Source organism: Centrocercus urophasianus, unplaced genomic scaffold (genome assembly GCF_019232065.1).
Source record: "Centrocercus urophasianus isolate 14NV4802_14NV808 unplaced genomic scaffold, USGS_Curo_1.0 seq_28, whole genome shotgun sequence".
Taxonomy (NCBI): domain Eukaryota; kingdom Metazoa; phylum Chordata; class Aves; order Galliformes; family Phasianidae; genus Centrocercus; species Centrocercus urophasianus.
Window position 1 is genome coordinate 3200928 of NW_024884844.1, and position 21463 is coordinate 3222390.

At 39.6% G+C, this 21463-nt stretch overlaps 1 protein-coding gene across 1 annotated transcript in view; it reads left to right on the forward strand.

The window, feature by feature from the left end:
* The first annotated feature begins 9673 nt into the window (after positions 1-9673).
* RALB (RAS like proto-oncogene B) overlaps positions 9674-21463 on the forward strand; it is a 39988-nt gene continuing 28198 nt past the window's right edge. Inside the window, exon 1 of the mRNA XM_042827440.1 lies at positions 9674-9793. The gene's annotated coding sequence lies outside the window, so the exon portion shown is untranslated. The remainder of the gene's footprint in view (positions 9794-21463) is intronic.

Sequence of the window (21463 nt, forward strand, 5' to 3'; positions counted from 1 at the left end):
CTGTTACTTTTACATGCCAGTGGTTTTTACTCCTAAACCTGCTGTATCATACACACCGTTCCATAAAGATAGAAGAAAAATCTTTTATGGCTGGCTATAAAACAAGAAGCTACCTTAATTCCAAAAGTCAACATTTTAAATCATTGTTTTAAAGTTTCTAGTTTCTGTTTGGAGAATGTTTCAATATGTTCTACTCCTAAATACTGGGGTTTTATTTTGAAACATTTAGAAAATGTCTCGATTATTTTCACATCACTATTTTTTTTTAAATTAAAAATAAATTCTAGTTTAACAAGAAGAATTCAAATTTTGGATTAAAACTGCATTTTTTAAAAGTTGTGATTTACACAGAACTCTGGTGAAATAGAGTCATAGCCACAAGAACCCTTTAATAAAGATAACACATTTGGCTTAGCTTACAGTACATGTGTTGTGTATCAATGCAGGGCACGAAAGAATACCAGGCATTTTCTGTAAATACTTTTGAAGATCAGGGAAATGTTGTCATGAAATTTGTGCTTCTGCTTCTTTTCTCTTGGTCCTCTCTTTCCCCTGTAAAGATCTCCAGTTCTTCCAAATCTGAATCTGTACATCACTCTGAATACCAGGAATTCTGGTAAGTTCAAGTGCTCTTTCAGCAAAGTCACTTTTTCTACTTCCATTTCTTCTAGAACCAGTGAAAGAGCAATATTTAACATAAGTTGAATCACTTTCTGTTTTGGAGCTGGTAAGGGAAGGAAGTGCCAAGGAGGTGGTTGAGTCACCATCCCTGGATGTGTTTAAGAACCATCTGGGTGTGGTGCTCAGGGACATGATTTAGCAGAGGGTTGTTAGTTAGGGTAATATGGTTAGGTTGCAGTTGGACTTTTGATCTTCAAGGTCTTTTCCAACCAGAGCAATTCCATGATTCCATTTCTGTGATGCTTGGCAGATTTCCCTTACCTGTGCTGAGTGTGCTCGGAGGGAAACCTGGCAGGATCCAGGTAAGCATACTGAAGGATACCTATCCTGTCCTTCCTAGTTTTGGCTTGTTCTGGGAGTCTCCATGGCTCTAGCATGATTTGTTCAGTCAGGGAAGATACTATAAATTAAGGAATGGCTTTTATGGCTGAACAACTCAGCAACCTCAATCTGTTCAGAGAACAGGCTGGAAACTTCCAGCTCATCCGCCCTTCTATCTCTCCACTTAATGCTGGGACATGCAGCATCCACATTTGATAGAGTGATCTACAATTACCCTATAAAGATCATGCATCTCCCCTCACTTTCTTTATGTTCTATTTCCATTTATTGAAGAGCTGGTAGTTAACTTTTTTTAAAAGATTTTTTTTTTTTAATGGTAATACCGTAGGGTTATGTTCTTATTTATGGTTTCTTTGCACTAGATATTTTAGATACTGGTAGCTGAGAGAGATGCTCTGTCACAGGGAGCTTACAAGCTCCACGTAGCACAAGTGGAGGATTGGGGGACAGAGAAATCAAGCGTTTGCCCAAGGTCACATGCTAAATCCATGGCAATGTTCATCTACCCAATCTGATTATCTAATGCATGTAGGCACCAAGGCATGTTCTGGTGTATGTGTGAACCACAGGAATGCTGAAACTGGGGAAGATCATTTCAGGTTAAAAAAAATAAAAATGAGAGATAGTCACAAAGAAAGAAAGGATAAGAAAGGGATGCTTGGCACTACTGGAAGACTTGCAATAAATTTTCACTTTTCCATTCTTTGAATACTTTGGAAATGCATAAACTCTTGGGATCTGCATTTTAAAATGTTGTTGCAAACTGGAATAACATCTGTTAAATGCAGCCAAGAAACATCTGGTTTTTCCTTCCCAGAACCCTGCGCTGAGGCAGCCGTTTTCCTGTCAGCTATGACGAGGAGCGAAATCAGTTCAATAGGTCAGTCTGTTCTCTCTATTGCTGAGTGCTACGTTTCCTAATAAAACAATGGCCAACAATGAGAGTAGTAAGGGAAAAAAGATGCTCTGTAATGTACATATTAGTCTACAAAGCCAAACAACAAACAAACCAAAGTAATGTTTAGCTTTAGACTGAGTTAAATAACTGGTAAGAGCAGAGCTATCAAGCGTTAGAAAGAGCACCAAGGACTGTATGGAACTGTAAGATTTATTAATCCAGTAATGGTCTATCATTCATCAGTGGGAATAACAGTGTGAAAATCTCACACTGTGGTTGCTGGGCTTTGGATTTGGCTCTCTCTAGTGCAATGGCCTAGGGGAAGCTGGTCACCAGTATTCAGTGTATTCATTGCAAAGCTGTTGTAACTCTCAACTCTTGTCTGAGAGGAGCAGGCAGAGCAGCAGCTGCAGAGTCAGAGATGGTCGATGCCTTGTATCACTGTGCCTTCAAGGGCTGCTCCTTTCAGTGGAATCAAACTGAGAACAGCTGAGGGGCGAAACACAAGAGGAGTCAAAGGCATCAAGTAGAGAGGACTGTGTTTATGTAGACATCAGTTCTTCCATATTTCAGCTCTTTGCACTTTGACAATGCCTTGGACAAACAAATGTTATTGAGAATTGCGTCGTTTCCCCCTTCATTTTAAGAATTGAACCAAGATTCATAAAGGCATTTAGACTCTTGAGCTTACTCTGAAATCTTCAGACGTTAAGAGCGTCTTGAAAGCATGTGCTGAGATCTGATATTTCATTTCCAAGGAAAATCTGTATCATTCAGCTATTAGATGAGGTGGGAGAACACTCTGTATTCTTACTGAGAATTCTTGAAAAGCTGGAAAAAGAAATTCTGTGACCTTCTGCTATGAGCATTTTGGTGAGGCAAAATGGCAGTGCTATTGGTCACTGGAGCCATAGTTCTTGAATGTAATTTGCTACCACTCACTTGCCTGAAAAGCAAAAGTAGTTGGGAGTAGAATTTTCTCAATTGTGACTTTTCCCCTTCATTGTCTCTGTAATTATAATACTAAGGAAGTGAGTCCTCATCTGAGTTTCCAAAATGGAATTAGAGATGCAGTGCTTTCTGTGGCAGGGCCTTGCGAAGTGCTGATGGTGTGAATTAGCTCCTGGGGTCAGGCTTACGTGCATAGAGGAAACTTGCTAAAGGCCGATAGAGTGCAGGAAGGGAAAAGAGAGTTGTATAGCCTGTGGGCAGTTGCTAGCAGCTTCCTGATACTATTTACTTGGTGAAACCTTTTTCCTTTAGAGCATTGTTTGTCTTTGCTCTCTCCATCGCCAGGGTTGAGTGTCTGCATTGTTCTTGTGTCTGTTGTAGTTTGCTCTGCACTCTGATTCAGTCTGATACTGAAGTGACTGTTCCCCAGCCAGTCTGTTCTTATCTAAAATCACATAGTGATATGGCCCACTCATACCCCAACTAAACTGCAGCCAAATGAATTCTTTAATTAAATTAAAATCTGGTCTGACTGCCAGGACTGTGCTGTTGTACTTCATGAATAGCAAGAAAGGGCTACAATACATGCATATGGAAAATGCTGCTGACAATGAATAGTTGGGAATGGAATGTACCAGTTTACTCTGTGATCCAAGGGTTTGTAGCCTGTTTTGCTCAATGTTGCCTTCATCTGTTCTCTTTAGCTTCACCTGATTTTTGTACTTTGTATTTGGCACATATGCATGTATCTCAGCACAGTTAGGGCTGTGTGTTTGGCATATCAGTGTTCAGAATTGCTGTGTTTTATAGAATCACACTCGGCGTTTATTGAAGAACCAGCGTTAATTACAGAAGAAATCTTACATGCTGTGAATGTTTCTACGCAGCTTGTGTTCCAACTTAGTCACACTGGTTGATTTCGGATTTTCTCTTATCTGGAGCTTTATGTAGGAACGAGGGACATCTAGTGGCTCAGTGGAATATAGCAAATGTAGTTAAGCTCATGAAGGTGTGTCAGCAAAGCAGTCAATACAGCGATTATCGAAGATCTTCCCAGCGCTCGAAGTGCAATTTAAATATATTAAATGCCTTTATCTTAGATTATAATACTGTAGGGTTCGTTTTATTTTTGTGTTTCTGTCTACCTGTGAAAAGATGAGCAGATTCTGAAATGTATGTAGGTTAAAAATGTATTTGCTACCTATTTTGAGGAGGACATATTTTCATTCACTGAAAGAAGCTGGGTAATGGGATGGATGGACAACAAAGAACACAGACTCTACATAACTCTTTTTCTTTTTAAAACAAATGAGCATGATCATTTTATGCATGGGAATTCAGGATGTGATTAATTAGACCAGGCGATAACTGATCATGTACTGACTGATCACTCACTGACTAAGAAGAACTGCCAAAAAAACTAGCTAAATGGATAATTTCTCTTTTTCTGCAATGCTTTGCCTATTTTAATATGTAGTTGATTATTTACTTTAGTAAGAAGCCCAGTCTGACTCATGATTTTCCCTCCTTGATCTTTACTCTAATCAGTAACTATTTGTTATTTAATTACTTTTGTTGCAAAAGATGAGATGCACATCTTCAAAGAAGCAAGAGTATCTATAACACTTTATAAGATCTCTTTGTATTGCGAGCCTCTTTGTTTTAGGTTTATTATTCTGTCTTTTTGTATTGAGTGCTGAAAGTCCACATTGACCTGAATGATGTCAATCTATTTTATGGCTCAGTCCAGAAACAGTTCTTGACCTTATAACTGAAACTGAGAGAATCGACATCTGATGGTCAAGGACTGTTGGCTCAGAACGTCTCACTCCTATCCCACCCTCACAACATAACCAGTTTAATTTACACAAGAGGAATTTAGAGTTGGCAGCAACATGACAAAAGGATGCAGCCTGTATATAAAGAGGGAGGCTTCTTCACAGATGAGATGAGAGCAAATAATTGCCAAATATTAAGACAAATAGTCTGGAGAGAGCAACAGGAGGCATTCTGTCTCACCTGAGATGCTGATAAAACCTGGAAGCCATAGGAGTGTGATTAGACTAAAAAAACTAATCACTTGCTATTTTGCAAAGATGTGTAACTCAAGATGCTTTTTCTTTTCACTTAAAAGTGATGACTAAGAAAATCTGTTGCTAAACAAGTGCCTTTTGTTTTTGTTTCCCCTTTTTGCTCTGAACAGGCAACGTAGAAGCTTGTAGGCCATGGTAGAACTAAGAAAATCAGCATGAAGCAAGCAGAAAGTTCTCCCATTCTGATGGCCCACGTCTTACACTGAGGAGAAGGATTCCCAATCCATCTATGTGTCTTTAAAATGACACAGGAGCAGATATCTAAGCACTGCTCAAGATTGTGTCAGGACATTGGGACCCAGAGACGAGTCCACTGATTCAGGCTCATGTGGAATAGGGTTGAATTTATGGAATTCACTGGTTCATCAAGGCTCACTGAAAGTGATGACTTCATAGAATTTTGGGGATTAGCAAGTAGCAACATACCAAGACATTGATAGCTTCTGCATTATTAAGTTTAATGAAGGCATTTCTTCGGACAAAGGTGTAAGCAACCTTCATTATTGTGATACAAATCCTAACTTTAAACTCCTGAGGCAGTAGTGCCCTAGAATGTACAGTGTTATATTGCTGGGGTCCCACTTGTCTCCAGATTTTTCAACAGTACTTAATTGGGCAGAGATGCTACAATGAAAAGAGCTTCCAGAAAGATTTTACTGTTTGGGCCTTTAGCAATTGCTGTATTTTGGATGTGAACATAGATACACCAAACCCTACTTCTGGCAACATTCAGACTGCATTTACCAGTATTATGGAAAATTTAACCAAATTTATTTTAGCTGACAAATCATTCAGTCTTTCTATTCCAGACATTTCTGGGAAAGAATGGCAAAGCTGAAGTATGCTTGACCAAATGAAATACCTGATGCAAGTGGGATCTATTATCAGAGTGAAGAAAAAGAAGCAGGCTGCTGTTTTAATGAATGTTTGTTGAATGGGAAGGTAATGGCTTCTTAAACCTCCACCTTTGCCACTGCAAGGTTGTGGTTACAATCTTACTGCTTTGTTGATTGAAAGGGCAGTACAAAAAAATAAATCTGAAGTTACATAAAATTCTGCCTGGGTAATTTTCCTTGTGAAGAGATATAGGAAAGTTTAACAACCCTGTACTGGCCCAGGCTTAGGTGAAAAGAGAGGGTATTTTTGGGATAGATTGGAGTATGCCTTGCACGGACTGTGAGTGAAAATGGTAAATGGGAGAGCTGAGATCCAAGACCTGACATCCCTCAAGCATAAGATCTCTTACTGTGCTGGAAATCAGCCTGGAATTCCTCTGCTTTTGCTTCTGCTTTTGTTGGAGTGCCAACAGCAAAAAAACTGTGACTGCTAAACTCAGGTTTCCCCTCCTGCTGCCCTACTGCTTTGACTTAGGCAGTGATGGGTACATGTTTCTAACTAGTACAGACAAATAGAAATTTCCTTTAACTAATCTTCCTCTGGCAAGGTGAGTCATCGTACAGAAAAAGCTGTTCCTGCTTGTTCTCTGTTCAGAGCACAGTCCAGTCCAAGCTCCAAAAAAGGCCAAGCCAGTAGCAACAACTCTGACCCTCTTTGTTCTCTCATTGCACCTGAGGGAAAGCTGGAGAGGCGTCTGTAGCTGCAAGCTTTCTGCAGGGAATGATCTTCCTTGGAAATTACTTTGAAAGAAGCTGGCAAGGATCCTGGCAAGAACTTAGCCTTTGCTGTCCATGTTTCCCCATCTGTCAAAACACGGCATAAGCCTTCCCTCATTCACAACATTATTGTGAGGATTCATCAGTTAACACGTTTACATCACTGAATGGGATTTCCTATTCTAAATCACCTAGACTTCAGTTCCTAGGAACACAAAAGCATCTCAGCATTCTTAAAGACCTTTTCTCGTACCCAAATTCTTCTTTGCTTTCTGCTACTGCAAGACGTAGTTGATGCTAGAGTTGAACTTGAACACCTGAAAGCAATTTCTACAGTCAGACTGAATTTTCCTGAGCAATGAAGTAATCAGCAAAGGAAAAGTAATTCTTCAATTTCTGATTTTCCTTTTCATTACTGTTGGAAATGATTTATTCATCATTGTGCTTATGACTAAAATTTCTCAGGGCTTTTCTGACTCCTTGGTGTTATCATGAGAAACAATCTTAATGTATGTCATGAGGAACAATCTTAGCATATATTTATGAAACACATTTCATTTGAGAGATCTCTCAGAGGATTAATTGTGATCTAAAGTAGAGTTATCTGTAAACATAACTCCACTGCAAATACCAAATGTGTCTGTTTTGCATGCTGCTGGAGTCCTACCACTTGCCACAAAAAGGCAACTGTGTCTGGAACAGAAGACAGCAGAAGATCAAAATATTTCCAGTACCTCAGACACAAAGTGTTCTACGCAACTGAAATTGCACAGGCAACCTAAGAAAGCAAAATGATCTGCAAGCATCTGTAATTAACTTCATGACATGACAAATGTATTTTTGGTAAATTTATTTTAGGATGTGAGCTACCCAGATCTGGAGGTGATGACCACAGCTGTAGTCTTGATGCTTTCTGATCACCCAAGTTATCCTCTCACACACATCCTACCCTGGCCTGTGAAATATGCCATTATTTTCTCTTTCCCTGCCACGATCCCTCTGCATCTTTCTTTCTCTCTTACTGCCTTCTACAAAACTAAACTCCTGTTTTGTTTTATTTTGTTTTTTTTTTTCTTCATTTCCACACACTGTAATTTCTTCCCATCTTTTTTCCCAAACTCTGAGCTACTTCTCCATCCAACTATCAAGTACTGTATGCTAACATAGGGGAAAACCCACAGTCTCACATAGGCAAAGAGAAACATGAATAACACTTCATATGAACTTTACAGAGAAAGTGCTCAAACCCTTCAACAAGGCGCCCAGCGAAACTGGAAGTTTCTGCCTTAGAGAGATTCACAGGCAGACTGAACAAGGCCCTCTGCAACCTGATCTAACTCTGAAGTTAGCCCTGTTTCAAGTGGGAAAGGATTAGGTGATCTGCAAAGGTTCCTTCTCATCAAAATTATTTTGTGATTGCATAATGCTAACTTGAAGGAAAATAGGGAAAAGAAATAAAAATTTAAGAGAAAGATGGTTTTCTGGCAAGAGAAAAAAGGAACACCACAAAACAAACCAGAACCATGCTGAGTTGGTCTGCTTTTCATCTTGCCTGCACTGAAGTAATTCAGGATGAAATCAGATGAATGTTAAAATTAGCAGAGAACCAAGAAGAGAATGAATACCAACATACCTGTGGTTACTTAAGGCTTGCTTTATCTGCCTGAACTTTAGGCCATGGGAGCAGAGCAGGGGAATTCTCAAACTCTGCAGAAGTACATGTATTAGTGATTTTAATCCTCATTCCTCAATCTCCTAAATAAGTCATTATGACCACAATTTTCGATGTAACCCATCTTCACTGTGCAGGACAACAAAGGATGATTAAACCTTTAATCGGAACAAGCACTAATTAGAAAAGTTCCTGGAGTCTTGATGAAGAAAACAGTTTTGCGTTCAAGTTTATTTCCCTATTACTGTCTTTAAAATATAGAACCCCCCAGTGTAAGCTGTTAAACTGAAAGCCAATGCAGGAGCTTGAAAATGACAGTGACCTACAGTGGGTGATCTTAATGCTGAAAATGGAATTAATTGCATGAAAATATCACAGGAATTTTTTAACACAAAGAAGGAAATCTGAAGGGCAAGCGAAATGGCCTAACAGAGTATTCAGCAATTCCAAACACAACATAAAAATGTTGTGTTCTTAAGAATGTAGTGAATTTTCCCCTGACAGTGTTTTGTGAGGCTATAACAGAAACAAAAGTACCCTGGCAATATGTGAAAATAATTCTGTATTAGTCACTTGATAAAACCGGACAAAACAGATAAGTTTTCAGGCCTGCAGGTGCTTCTTCAGTCTGAACTAGAAACTGCTATTTTCAAAGATAAATTCAGGTTAAGAACAATTGTGTCAAGGTAGGATATCTGCTTTGCTTTTGAGTGTTTACTGATTTCTTCTTTAAAGGCTTGGGAAATAAATGATGACCTGGGAAATAAATTAATAGCAATACAGTCCTGTAGATGGGTAACTATTTCTGAAGTAAGCTTACAATTAGAAAGGGACCTAGGGAGTAAAACTTATCCCAGCATATCTGCATAAAATCACATTGACTTCCCATGAGATTTGTAAGCCTTTTTGCTTATGTTCCTTTAGAAAACGTTAATTGGAGTCCTAAGTCACTTAGGTGCTTTAGATGATAGTATTTTCACTGGAAAAGGCAATAAAGAAGTGAGGGTAGTGCCAAAGAGGGGGTGCTCTTGAGTCTACTGGTTATGCACTCCAAGCAGTGGCTGTGGGAGCTGACTGTGGAAATCATTGTGTTTAGCAAGGTCAGGGCTTGAGATGTCATACACACAGGCCATAGGGGGAACTGAGCAGTGCTCTAAGGTGGCTCATCTGTAAAACATCTCTCAGGCTATTCCTAGTAATGAGGTAAATATTGTTTTCCTAATTTATCACTTCTATTTACTGAAACTGTTTGTTTTGAGAGAGGGTTGGGAAGGCAAAGAAGGAATGCAATTCTCTGTTATTGGCCATTCAGGGGTTTTGAAGGTGTTACTTTTTCAATTACCTACAACAGTTTCCTTGTTTTCACAATGAGTACATGATATCATATCCTGAGCCCTTCCCTTTTCATGCAGCTCTGCAAAGCAAGAGGAGGAGTCCGGCTCTGGCCAGCATTGCCCTGCTCAGAACACTGGAGCTGCTCCTGCCATCCCCTGCCTGCTGCTCCCCGGGGAACTGCAGCTCTGGGACAGGCTCCCTTGGCACGGTGAGTATCAGCTATGAAAGCAGACAGTCTAACTAGCTTGTGAGGTGGCACTGGAGAACGATCAGCTCTCTGTGTTTGTGTATATGTGCAGTCGGTGACACAAACACACGTGAAACGAGAACTCGCTTGCATTTTCCAACACTGAGGTGAGAAGCAAAAGCTGTTTCCTGGCCCAGCTGGAGTGAGAAAAAGGAGAGCAGAAATGGGGAGGGCTTTTGGGGTACAGGGACTGGCTTACAATAGGGGCAGAGTGCAGGAATAGGACAAGGTGCATGCATCCTGTGAGCCAGCCTGGTGTAGGCAGACAGGAAAAAACAGCTGCTGAAATTTATGCAGAAGAAGCTTCAGAGTGAGCACGTGGCATTGTGTTAGTGCTAGATGACAAGCACCTCTTGTTTATTCTTAATCTGGTTTGCCCTAATGAATGCAGAGCTAGCTAGTAATAAATGATATATGAAGAGAACAAAAGAACCAGTCTTCTGTACTGGTCTCCACTCATCCTTGGGGCATACAGGCCAAGTAAACATATGAATAGTGAGTCAATGATTCCTTTTAATACAGCTTCATAACCCTTGCTGTTGTGGTTACTTCAGCACTTCTCCATCTTGGCCTTTTAGCTCTACAATGCAGAAAGAATGGAAGATTAAATTGTAAGGTTCTGCCACTCCTGGTGGAGGGCCCAAGGTTCTGTCTGGATATCTCCACTGTGCTGAGTAGAGATATATTAGCTATATTAAATATATATTTATGATTACAGTGTATGAGTAGCTTAGTATGTTCTGGAATTTACATTGTAGAGGTGTTATAATGAAAGCAAATGATCCACTTACATTTATATTTACTAAATGGTCTTGTACAAGTTATTTCTTAATCTGGAAGATTGCTTTTTAAGGGATGGAAACCCCAAGGGGCACTTGTCCATACCAGAGTAACAAACTACCATCATTCTAGAGCTTGGCAAGAAGCTTAAGATAATGGTTTACCTACAGACCTCAGTCTGTTTTGAGTGGAACCTACAGAAAGCATCAGTGATGTTTAGGAATATAAAAATAACAACAACTAGCTTTAGAAAAGTGCAAATAAGCTGCATCCTTACCCCAGACAGTCTTTGGTACAGGCAGCCTTATGAGAAACGTGAATATATCATTGATTGCACTACACTATCCATTTCTCCTTTGCTCATTGTGGGTTTGCCTGGCTCATTTCTGGGGCTACAGAACAATGGCAGTAGAAATTGTTGCTTTGCATCACCTCAGCTGCATTGAGCTTGCCGGGAATGGAAGGTACACAGTTCTCTTCAGTTAGAAGTTGCCGGACCCTCTTCTGTTGCAGACATATTTAATTTTGCAGCAGAACAAACTTGCTTTTTCTCACCATATTCATTATAAGAGTAAAAGGTTGTTAGGATCATGATGCTCTGGGACTGCCGCACACAACTCTGAACTCCCTGCCTGCAGAATGGCCTGTGCCAGGTGCAGTTAAAGCCAGGTGCTCAGCTGCCCAACAGACTTCACAGCACATTTTGTTAATGCTTATCAGCTAGTAGCTGGCTTGTGCTCTGCAACACAGCTGATTCTTAACTCTTCTGTTTCATAGAACATCACAGCAGACACTCACATTGCCATGTAATTGTTTGTTTCTTGAATTCACTGAGGCCTTCATTTCAATGTTTCATGGCAGTGGGTTCAGCAACAATGTGTTTTCTCTAAGAAACGTGACTTCCTTTCTCTAGATTTAAATCTTCTGCCTTTTGCTGCCGTTAATGCAAATCTACTTCTGGATCATAAGAGAAAAAGCCACCTTAGTCTTTAATTGAAGAGAGAATCATATATTTTTCTTCTTAGTTGTAGTTTAGTCAGTGTCTAGTTTGTTTGCATGCTTTTTATTTTCAATTTATAAACTTTTCAAGGGCTTCACCCACAGTTTTTCCTGTTGCTAATTATTTTGTTGTCATGCTTAAAAAATTCAGAGATGAAAGAGAAGTGAGCTTCCCTTATAGAAACCACCCAGCTCTGCTCCTGTATCCTGTTTATAAATGTGTTTAATAATAAATTTTCCACTACCTTACATCCAAGAACTTTTAGGTATGCAGCAAACATTTAATTAATCTCACAAAGAACGTGTGAGGTAGGTTCCCTCATTTTACAGGTGAGATGGAGAGTGAGGCAGTTAAATTAAGTGACTTGACTAATATCACACTGTGAGTCAGTGCTAATGCTGAAAATAGAATTTATGTCTCCAGGTTCCCTGCCCCATGCTTTAATCATCATTACCAGACTTGACTCTAAAGTTGAGCAAATTCCTTGAATGATTAAAATAAATATTCTCAGTTCCACACTGGATTATTACATTTTACTTCATGTAAACAACTGAAACATTTACAAAAGTCTTCCATGCTTAGGACTTTTAGTCTTTTTTGTTCAGATGTAGCTTCAGATATCAGCTGCATATATTTTGCAAAAAAAAAAAAAAAAAAAAGGAACACACTTGAAACACACTCATTGATGTGAATGCAGGAATGATGTTGTTCATATTCTCAACAGCAGTTCCACTTAGTAATATCTATAGCTTCAGTAAATGCAGCATTGTAAAGGTATTGCCCCACAGAAAGAAGAGTGGCTGCTAGTTATGCTGTCATGAGTGAATGAAAATGTAGCCTGAAGCACAAAATAGCAACTGCATCTACAGAAAAACCTGCTTAGACACGCAATTCTGAACAGTATCATCTCTGAATAAACTGGTGCATAAAGATGTACAATCCTTGAAAACTTGTTTGAACAAATAGTACCCATGTTCAGGCTAATCTCATGCTCCAACAACTTTACAGCTTTTTGAGCGCAGTCCATGCTTTTGTTTGTGTTGATGGGACATAAAATATTTTTTTCCAATCCTCAGTGTCTTACCCATTTAATGGTATTCTTCAGCACGGGGAAGAATAAACAGCCCAGGAATATGTACCTGGGCATAAGGCAGAGGAGAGGTAAGGCCCAGGAGGGGTAACAGAGCAATACTGTCACCATCCCTTGTTTCCTATTAAAACCGAGTATGGACACAGCTGTCTTTTACACAGACTTACACAATGCTTTGTATCACTTTTGCTACATGTGAGACAAGCAGCACAAGGCTGTGGCCCGTCTCCTAGATTTCTGTAAGGACTTTTGCTGCATGTAACAAGTGGAGCATTGCTGAGCAAAGAGCCTTTCAACTTCATTGCAGTTTAACAACAAAGTACCTTAAAAATCCAACTACTTAATTTTGGAATGCAAATTACACTCCTAGGTGTTAAATCAGCTGTATTTATAGGTGTCATGCTGTACTTATAGAAACAACTCCAAAGTAGTGTGATGTATTGTAGAGAAGTGAGAGTCTCTTCCTGACTATTTAGCTGGAGTTAAGCAGAAGGTTCCAGGTAACAAACCACAGGGATATGTTCCAGAAGGCCATCCTGTCTCCTCTCCAGGGCCATGTTGTGTTCCCTTTGGGTTTACCCTCTCTCATCATTTGGGCTCTGCTATCAGTGGTCAGATGTCACTAGTCAGTGTTGCTCCAGTTTTGCTTTCCATTTCTGTTTGAAATAAAGGTGTTTTTCTTACAGACTTTGTAGAACAGCCTGATGGAAAGGGATAAGCAGTTTGTGAAAGTATGGTGCCCATCTACCAGGCCTCAGAGATGGTGCCTCTCCAAGGGGTTGTTGAAAACTAGGCATGGATTGCCTGAATGGTCTGGTAGGAGAGACCTCTGTGACTTTCATAGACTTTGAAACCAAACCTAAAGCAATGCAAACTATTAAAAATATTTATCTGGCTGCTCACTCGTGTTCCCTTTTATCAATAGTTCCTATGACTAAGCCACCAAATGTAATGGTAATAATGTCTGAGGAATGGCAAATGCAAATGAAGCATTAGCTAATATTTGGGGAAACTGAAATTCCTGAGAACAGGCTTGAAATTGCACTGTGCCTAGGTGTTCTCTTCCAGGTTGGGAATAGAAAGAAGTCTTTGTGGTCTGTGTGTCTGAGCAAAACAAAACCAGTTGAAATCAAATACATGACTTTAGACAACAAGCCAGCCTGTATGACTGAATGGACATCGTGGCATTTTGCATGTTAAGTTCATGAATCTGCTTTCAGTGAAAACCTCCATGTGCCCTGCCTATCTCAGTAATCTCATCCCTGCTCTTTAATAGGCCTATCAGCCTCCTTCTGCTGATTCAGCACAGATAGGAAACATGTTAGGAATGTCAGTTCTTTGCAGTGGTGGGGATTATACACATGGTAACAGGCGATGTTTATGAAAAATATATAACTTCTTTCTTCACTGCCCATAAGGCAGTGAGAAAGAAACTGAGGTACAGCCATACAGCAACTCTGAAGAGTTAATACCATAAATACATTACGTACACTTGCAAAACTGAGAAAGCATTTGTGGAAGTATGTTTCTTACACATTAGAACTGAAAATGGAACTGAAAAGAAAGTGAAAAGAAATGCATACTGAGGGAGTCAACCCATTTAATCACATTATAGAAATAGAATGAATGGTACAAGGCCAAAGAATGCCACAAGTGACGGAAAAAATCCACTATCAGTTACCTTAATTGGACTAATTATAAAAGGTGGAGTTAGCAATGCAGGCAAGGTACATTTTTCCAACATTCCTTATTATGTGTTAATCATGGCACTGTAAAGATCCAAATATCTTGGATCGTGTAACTTGCTAAATACCACTTGCATGTTTCTTGCTGGAGTTCAGTGCAGCGAGGCAAGTACAAGCTGAAACAGTACAAATGGGGAAGGACTTCTTTCTTTATTAAAACAAGCAGTTTCTGCTGAAACTAGTATTGCTTGAGGACCAGCTTGTGGTTCCAAGTGTCTTTCAGTGCTGACAGCTGAAGACAGTAGCTCTGGGCCAGGAGTTAATGTTTGCTCCTTGCTCTAATGGGCGGATGTGTTTAATTAACCTTTGTTTCTGCAGAAGCAGACTTTCTGGCAAGCTGTAGGAATGCTAAAGAAGGGAAATCTAAACAGCAGCAAACCCAGGCACATTCTATACATCTAGTGCGAGGTAAAGAATGCTAATGCAGACAAGTACTTACTGTTTCCTAGGAGATAGATTTGTACAAGCAATTTTTGCGAAATAAACTTAATATGGCGTTTCCTTTGGGACTTGCTCCTGTTACTTTCACAAGACCTGGCTGTGGTGCACTGCCTGTGGCACTTGTCTCCAGTGTCTGGTTAAAGACTGGGCACAGCTCTTCAACTGGGGGCTCACAAAAGTCTGTATTCAAGGAGGAAATATTCAGTATCTCTTCCTTAGAGCAGGACCCGACAGCCGTGCTGCTTGTGCCATGTCCAGAATTGGCTTCTACTACAGCTCAAACAGATCCTTCCCAGAGTTTCCAGCAAAGAGCACTTCTTCAAGTTTATAGCTAATTTTTCAGGAGGAGTATGGTAAGTCTAATGCAAAGCAAATATGCTTTGCATAAAGTTGCTGGAGGCACTGCTTTTCATTTGTAAAACTACAGCACCGTAGATTACAGTTCGTACTAATATACCACACTCCCTGGACACAATGTTCCTAGGCCCAACTCTTTGTTTTCCTAAAAATCCTCAACTTCGTGTGTTTTGCAATTGGACAAAATAGAGCTTATCTTCTCTGACCTTCACCAGTTCCACGGTCACAATAGCATTATTGTTTCCTACCTCCTCCCCTCAATAAGCAGTACCCTCCATTCTTCTCACTTCCTTTCTGGCCCAAAGCTTTCCTTCTGAGTGACTTTTTAAAGCTCTGCTTTGTCATCTATTCTTGTCAGTACTATGATCTAAATTCCAGCTTCCTTCAGTCCTGCTTGTCTCAGCGTCAGCAGCCAGGACTCTAGCTGGTTTTCTTCAAAAAGTGTCTTTTGAAGTTGAATGATGGACATACTCTCCACTGTTGAGACCTTGCAAACAAGGTACATTCCCAGTTGATATAAACATTTAAAAGACAGTATTTTTTCTCACTAAAACTGAACAGTAGCATCACATTATCATTGCAATGATGAAAGTTCTGCCTCCATTCCTTGCTTGTCATGGGAGGAGTAGGGAAGAAGAGAGAGTGGAGCTCCTCTGCAACCTAATGCTCCACCCAAGCTCCCGCAAAACCTACAAGTATAGATGTGTGCATGGTGGGAGGGATGGAACTGTAGTCTTGAGTTGTTATTGTCATCTCAGTGGCCTGTCCTTCCACTGGGATCTGACTCATGCAGCCTGTAGGGCTTAGCTACCCTATTAATATACTTTGTGTTGCTGCAGGTAGCACTCACTGAGATGGAATATATGGCAATACGTGCCTTTCTATTTTTTGGATTTTATTTGTCTTTTTCTTTTTTTCTTTTTTTTGGTCATCTATGTGTGATGCATGTACTCAATTTTTCTGAACAACTGCAGGAATTAGAAGTTATTTGCAATTGAGGAAATAATTACAGTAAGTTTGAATTCTGTATGTATATGAGCTGCAGAATCTATGGATTCATCCTGCAGGCTTTTTATTCAAGTTAACATATCCAACAGGTTCTGGGTCCTGTTTTCCTTCAGTGGAGGAGGCACAGTGGTGAAGGGAGTTGCTGACCTTGGAGCTGATAGCAAAGCTCCTTTGCTAGTGGGAATATCACAGAATCACAGAATCACAGAATCACCCGGGTTGGAAGGGACCTCAAGGATCATGTAGTTCCAACCCCCCTGCCTAGCAGGGCCACCAAACATACACTTAGGTATGGAATAGGTACCATTCTGAGATAGTCTAAAGAATAAAAGCCACTGGGAAGAATTATAATATTAGTTTAGTTTTAACATGACCAAAGTATGAATTACAAAAACTAAAACCTCTAGCTTAAGTACAAGTTGAAACAATTTATCTTCAGGAAAACTCTCTAAGTAAGGGACGGAGATGTAGATTCCAGCTGAAATTTTGCTTGAAGAAAAGTGCTACTGGATGTGTCCATGGCTCAGTTTCTGCACACGCAGCCAATTAAGGTGCAGTGGAAAGGTACATTAACTTCCAGTTACCTCTCCTAATTTTGATGGATAGCAGTTAATTACATTTTTCCTCTTTGGAAGAAGTATGCATTTCTTTCTTTTGTTAACGTGTCTGATAATGGCAGGGGATTTTTCCGAGGGTAGTTTTGCAACAAAACAGTAGCTTCAGGCACTCTGTAAGAAGCCAAATACAGGGGAAGGGTGGAGTGAAGTTGCCATTTGATAACGGGAATAATCTACCAAAAGTTTCCTTATCTGTCCCCGGTACTTGTTTTTCTGAAAGAAACTGTGATGAAAAGGCAGAAGCTATTCTTCTCCGCTGTAAATTCTTTTCTGATAAGACTTCTGGATGAAATCACAATGCTATCTTCATTCAAATCCTTCATAAGATGCATTTTTTCCATAAAATGTTTCAATGCTAATCCACTAGGCGTTGCTATTTACAGCTTTAAAAGAAAGAAAGTACTTAACCTGAATTGATTGTAGATTAAGAATTACTGAGTGCATGCCACATACAAAAGCCTAGTCTGTGGAAAAAGATCTATTTCCTCCTGGCAGTCGTTCTTTATACTGTGTTTTAATTTCTTACTATTGATTGTAATCTCTACAGGAAAGGGCGTTTGTTTTTATGCACCTTTAAGGCATCATATATGTCTAACTTTATGTGGAACAGTGAAAATCAAGAAGGAAAAGAGCTAATTTTATAATACAAATTAGCCTTGCCTTGAATAGCAGTCAAACTCTACTGTAGTCATCCCAGTGTAAGTCCAGATTTGGTGCTGAAGTCACTGAAACGGAGCATGATCATGGCTCTTAGTGCAAAGAAGCAGCTATAGGGGGAGGAGGTCAGTAGTGTTACCTCTAGCAGATTAATCCCTCTTATCTTAGAACATGCGTATCTTAGAATATGCAAAGGCTAAATAACCCAGATCTTGTATTGAGGACGTGCTGCTTTGTGCTTTAAGGTAGTAATATGATTCAGAAATACAGGTATGCTCTTTAACAGCATATAAAGCAGTGACACCCAAATCAGGCACTAATATAACTAGTGAGGACACAGCAATTCAAGTAGGGTCCCAAGGCAAATGGAATCCATTCTAATCATGTGTTTATGCCAGTATTTGGGGTTGCATTAAATTCTTGTTCTACCAGCTCTGTAATTTTCTGCTGTGAGAAATTTGGGGAACTTCTATTCTGTCAAAGACTGGGTGGGTGGAGACTCTATTTCCTCTGAGTCATCAGAGGGAAAAGTCCATTGCTGCAGGAGTGAAACATGTGAGCATGACAGCTAGAACTGAAAAAATCCTCACAACTCGGAACACATTCAGTCTGTTGATATCACCTATTTCAAGTCCAATGGTGTCAGCACCATTGCATTTTACATTTGTAATTAATCTGTATTCCCAAAATATTATGTTGCTATAATAATTCTCACTGTTAACAAAGCTATTTTAAACACTACTCCACTGTAAGCAGAATACTCACTGCTGGTAACCTGGCAGTTATTTACAGATGATATACAACAGATTAAAAGAAAGGAATAAGATGATTACTTCAATCAGGAATAACTGGACCTACTTTTATTATTTTTATTTTTAACAGAGTGTGCAGGAATCTGGCAAGGAAGCCCTGTCTGTACAGGCAGAGGATGTTGCAGAGGCAGCAAGCTGGGAGCGGGGAAGGAAGGCCGTGCTTCCTGCTGCCTGTTAGCAAACTCGGAGGAAGGAAATCATCCTGCCTCATCATGCTAAATCAGCTAGAGAATCCCTCAAACTCAAACACAGTAAATTCATTGCTCTACCTTTTTTAAGCAGAAGGAATTCAAGTTTGTCTAGGAAAGAGAAGCAGTGATTTTGTATACAGGTGTGCAAAGCACTTCCTGAACTCCTGAACTTCAGTCCTCCATACTGCAACTTCCTAATCTGCTCAGGGAAGCTGTGAAAGTAACCTGAGAACTTATCTGTCTTTGTTTTGTTTCCCTTTATCAAGCACTCTTGATCCATTTTCACCTCTGTATGTTACATAAGTATTTTTATTACACCCAGTAAAATTCTCCAGCTGAAAATTACTTTCTTTTAAGCTGAATGACTGCTATGTTCCATTTGTTAATTGGTGAAATTCAGCTACATCCAGTGTGGTGATCACCCTGTATAGCACAGTTTAAACAATGGCCCGTCTTCCGCAGAATCACCATATCCCCTAAGCTAAAGCCACTGACCTGGAGGGGAACATCCCAGTTCAGTCACTTGCATCTTGTCCAGAAGCTGTCAGTTCCACAGGCAGTTTTTGAAATAGCAGTATTTTCATGAACTAACCACTTCTAACCAGAGTCTGTTGTTTTAAACGCTTATTAGTAGATTATGTTGTCTTACAGCACTTAGACAAATTTACACAAATGACAGCTTACACAGATTTAAAGTTGTCATCCCCAAGGGGCAGCTCCACACACAAGTTATTAGCAGCAATGTTAAATTACAAAAACACTTGTAAAAGTTTTGTTAAATAATATTACACTGGAATTTGCTCAAACCAATGTATATAATGAAGTCATACAGATTAGAGTAAATTAAAACAAGAACAAAACCAACAAAACAAAACCTTAGAAAGGAAAAACATACAAAAAAGGTTGCTGGTGTTAGGCTGAATTCTCAGCCTGTTTCATTACTATTATTATTACTATGCATCAAGGAATTTCCAGGCAAATTTCTCTCTCTTTTGTGTTTATAATTCCAACCATTATTTTCTTAATTCTCATATTCTTTACTAAGATTTTCCCTCTTAAAACTTTTTTAGGCTATGCTATTTCTGCTCAGATTTGAATCAGCAAAGCAGAATGTTTCCTGCCCTTGGAGGGGTGAATCCTTACTGGATATTAGGAGCCCGTGTCAGCACTAACAGGATGCAGACCAGGAAGCTATGAACAACTAGAACAAGAGGGGTGATGTTTTGGCAGAATTGGAATGAAATGTTTGTATATAGGAACAGAATAAGTACTGGAACTAAAATATTCTCTATACAATGAAAATAAGGCTCTCAGCAAACTAGTTTGGTCGATATGGAAGTAATCAGAAGGTTAGGAGAAAATGGTTAAGAATTGAGAATATGAAGAGTTACATCCTGCAGTAGCACACCACTGGTACTCTCATGGCAAGTCAGTGGTCAAAAAGTCTGGAGTCTAACAAAAATGGAGCTAGAATTAATATTGGTCAATTAGCATACAAATGGACTTGAACTCTACTGGAATGCAAAGCGTTACTCTAAGGGAGCTAACAGAGCATATTGACCAAAATACAAGTAGGAACTTGCCCTGTAGTGTGGATCTAAATAAGACCAGAGGTAGTCACAAGTGTGGTGCCATCTAATGTGTGGTGGCTCTGAAAGCTGCTCACCATTTCCTAGGTCTGGACTAGCATGCATTCCTACCTCTTCCGGCAGCTGATAGTATTTGAAAATGGCAGCTTTGATATATCACGATTAATATCACATTAAAAAAGCAGGAAAATACAAATCAGCTAAGTGTAAGGTGAACTGAATTTTCCCATCTCTTCCTGAACTAAAAGCTTCTCAAATTATCCCCAGAAAGCGCATGGAGTGGTTAAAGAAAAGCCACAAGGTAACTGTTGCTGAGCCTTCAGTGCTGGGAAGTCCAGGGAGCCCAGCTGATCCAAACAAAGAATTCTTTACATGCTAATCAAAAGAGAGATTCAGCAGGTGGCCACATTGCTTAGGCTCTGTGAAAAGAAACTGAAAAGTGAGAACAAGATCAAACTGAATGTAACATGGACATGACATGACTACTGCGTTTTGCATTTGACATAATGGATATCTTCAGGCACAATGGCCAAATCCATAATATTTTTGCTTTCCAAAGAACATGAAAGGCTGCCTTTTCTTGAAAGGAAAATTTCATCTGCCATGAGACTACAATAATAATATCTCAGGCTTACTCTATATAAAGATCTTTTCTAAATTTACAAGAAAATAACTTGTTTGATTAAAACATTTGCAAAAAAAAAAAAAAAAAAAAAAAACAACAAACAAAACAAATCATTACACATTTTGGATCAAATGGCTTCACAGCCTTTTAACAGTAACTGTTACAGAACAAACGTTAGCTGCCATTCTCTTTGGAGAAACAACCTTTGGCAAAAGGACTCTGGGGCATGTAGCACCTTAAGCCTTTACAGTCAAATTCAGTAAGACTCTCAGACCCCTTCTCTGAATCTGTGCTAGGTTCAGTGGGAAGCTGATAGGAAATAATTTATGAACTGGGCATCTTGTAAATCCTGCTCTTCTCCATAAATTGAAAGAGGGATGGAAGGAGAGAGTAGCAGACTTATCTTCCAAATCACAGGAAGAAGACACATCCCTTCTATCAGAGGTCTGAAGGGATACAGTATCCATACAGTATGTAGGAAGCCAGACATCAGTTGCCTTCTCCTTTAAGGTGGTTGTAGCTCTTATCAAGGAGGAAAATATCCCAAGCATCTAAAGCCAAAGATAAAGCCCTTGTCTATGCTAGGCAAGGGATGTATTTAGTCCTTCTTGCTGAAGCTGATTCAGCTTGCATGAAATAATATTCACTAAACCAGGAGGGTAGAAGCAAGAATGATTTAATCTAATGATTAGAGCACACACTGAATAGTCCCTGCTCTC